This window comes from Triticum dicoccoides, chromosome 2B (assembly GCF_002162155.2).
Source record: "Triticum dicoccoides isolate Atlit2015 ecotype Zavitan chromosome 2B, WEW_v2.0, whole genome shotgun sequence".
Taxonomy (NCBI): Eukaryota; Viridiplantae; Streptophyta; class Magnoliopsida; order Poales; family Poaceae; genus Triticum; species Triticum dicoccoides.
The window spans coordinates 4,213,160-4,215,724 of record NC_041383.1 but is presented as its reverse complement, the minus strand read 5'-3'; the positions used below and the strand labels follow the sequence as shown (position 1 = coordinate 4,215,724).

At 47.6% G+C, this 2,565-nt stretch overlaps 1 pseudogene; it reads left to right on the top strand.

The window, feature by feature from the left end:
• Window positions 1-438: 438 nt before the first annotated feature.
• On the top strand, window positions 439-1,707 carry LOC119366748 (annotated as a pseudogene).
• The last annotated feature ends 858 nt before the right edge of the window (window positions 1,708-2,565 follow it).

Below are 2,565 nucleotides of genomic sequence, written 5' to 3'. Positions count from 1 at the left end.
GGGCTATGGAAAATAGTGACGGGCCTCCAAATCAGCTATAGCGGAGCTCTAGCCGGCTATTTAAAACTATGGAGCTAATACATACAACACGACCAAAGTACATTTGATGATGATGGTAAATTATGCCTGATAGCAAACCTATGAATTTATATAATTTAGAGCGAAGAAAGAGGTCTAGTATTGTACACTATTTTTGTCATCAGCAATCTAGCCGCGAATAATTTAAATTTTGTCATACTATCTTTAAATTTTGTCATCAACAATCTAGCCGCCACCAATTTAGTTCTCTACACCAATAAGTCTCTACTTGTATATAGTTGCATACACTAGGCAGTTCATGAGTCAGCAGGTCCAGAGTCTTAACAGAACTTGTAGGTGGTCACATAAATATACCGGGTCTCACTCCAAGCTGCACTTGCTAACAGCTTGGAGCCTGCCATGGAGGGCTGGTTAAGTTTGTGTTCCATAGCTCTATGCACGCTTGTGGCCCTCTGGTTTCGCAAGCTCTCCGGGGGCAAGAGAAAGCCACAGCTGCCTCCTGGGCCATGGACTCTTCCCTTCATCGGCAGCCTCCACCACGTCGCCAGCATGCTCCCGCACCGCAAGATGATGGAGATGTCTTGACGGCATGGGCTGCTGATGCACCTTATGCTCGGCGAGGTCCCAACGGTGATCGTCTCCGGCGCCGAGGCGGCGGCGCTGGTGATGAAGACCAATGACCTTGCCTTTGCTGGCCGGCCTCGCAGCGCGACGCTGGACATCTTCGGCTGCGGCGAGAGGGGCATCGTCTTCGCCCCCTACGGTGACCCATGGCGCCAGATGCGCAAGGTCTGCACCGTGAAGCTCCTCAGCTCCAAGCAGGTGAGGCGTATGGACGGTATCAGGCCAGACCAGGTGGGCAGCCTTCTCCATTATGTCGCGGACGCGGCATCCACGGGTGTCGTCGTCAACGTCAGCGAGAAGGTGATGGCGCTCAGCAACGACGTGGTGTAGCGGGCGGTGTTTGGCGGCAAGTTCCCGCAGCAGGAGGAGTACCTCCGGGAGCTAGATGAGGCGTTCGTGCTGCTAGGTGGTTTCTGCCTCGTCGACCTCTTCCCATCATCGCGGCTGGTGCGGTGGCTGAGCAAGGGAGAGCACCACATGAGGAGGAGCTATGGCCACATCCAACGTATCAACGCCGATGTCATTGAGGGGCGTAAGGCGGCGCGAGCTGCCACACAGGACGGTGCCTCCAGCACCGACGATGATGACTTGCTGGACGTGCTACTCAGGCTGCAGGAGAAGGACGCGTTCACATTCCCTATGACCACGGAGAGTATAGGTGCCGTCTTATTTGTGAGTAATTTTCTTTATGCTTCTTATTAATCTACCGATGTCATATCATATCTGCAAAGTTTTAATGCAAAAAAGCTAGCTTCATCATTTCATAAATCTATTAGTCTCAACTTGTTTCATAGATTTATAAATGTAAATTATTGTATCTGAAATTGATTATTTGTTGCGTACTACTATATATGTAGAAACAATATATAAACATACATACCACAACAATATTTTTCAGGACATATTTGCAGGTGCCACACAGACCACGGGAGTTGCCTTGGAGTGGGCAATGGCTGAGCTCGTCCGTCATCCCGAAGCCATGGCCAAAGCACAGCTTGAGATCCGAGAGGTGCTAGGTCAAGGCCGAGCTGTGATTACTAATAGTGACCTCGCTGAACTCCACTACATGCGGATGATCATTAAGGAGGTTCTTAGACTGCATCCACCAGGTCCTTTGATCCCCCATAGGGTCAGGGAAGACTGTAAAGTTATGGGTTTTGACATGCTTGAAGGCACCAATGTATACATTAACGCGTTTGCAGTTTCGAGGGATCCAAATTGTTGGGAAAGTCCTGAAGAGTTTAAGCCTGAAAGGTTTGAGAACAATAACATGGATTACAATGGGACATACTTTGAATTCACCCCCTTCGGTGCTGGTCGGAGGCAGTGCCCTGGGATACTTTTCGGCACGTCAACTATGGAGATCGCCTTGGAAAATCTTCTCTACCACTTCGACTGGGTGCTTCCTGGCAAGGCAAGCCCGGAATTTTTGGACATGACCGAGAAATATGGGATCATCGTAGGAAGAAAATATGACCTACAATTGATACCTATTTTCCGTGGAGGTTTCCATGCCACATAGACATAGATGGTCGTGCATTGCCACATAGATATGTCTGTACTTTTGTTGATCTATACCAATATGTATCATTGCACCAATAAGAATAAAAGAACCTCGTTGAACTTGCAATATATTATGGTGGATGACGCAAACTATTGATTGTACCAAAACATGAAGTTTGCACTTTTTAAATTGCCCCTGGTGACGATGGGTTAGTTACTGTATTGATGCATGTTGTATGGACCAAATTTCAAACTAGTTTCATGGTCTGATATCCTCCGTGTAAAATGCAAGGACTGACCTATAATTTCTTCTTATTTTTTCTTTTGGGTCCTTTTGGAAGATGTACTGCTAGGTTTATCAAATGAGATCTGGTTCCTTTGGACCGACTTTGCTAACAG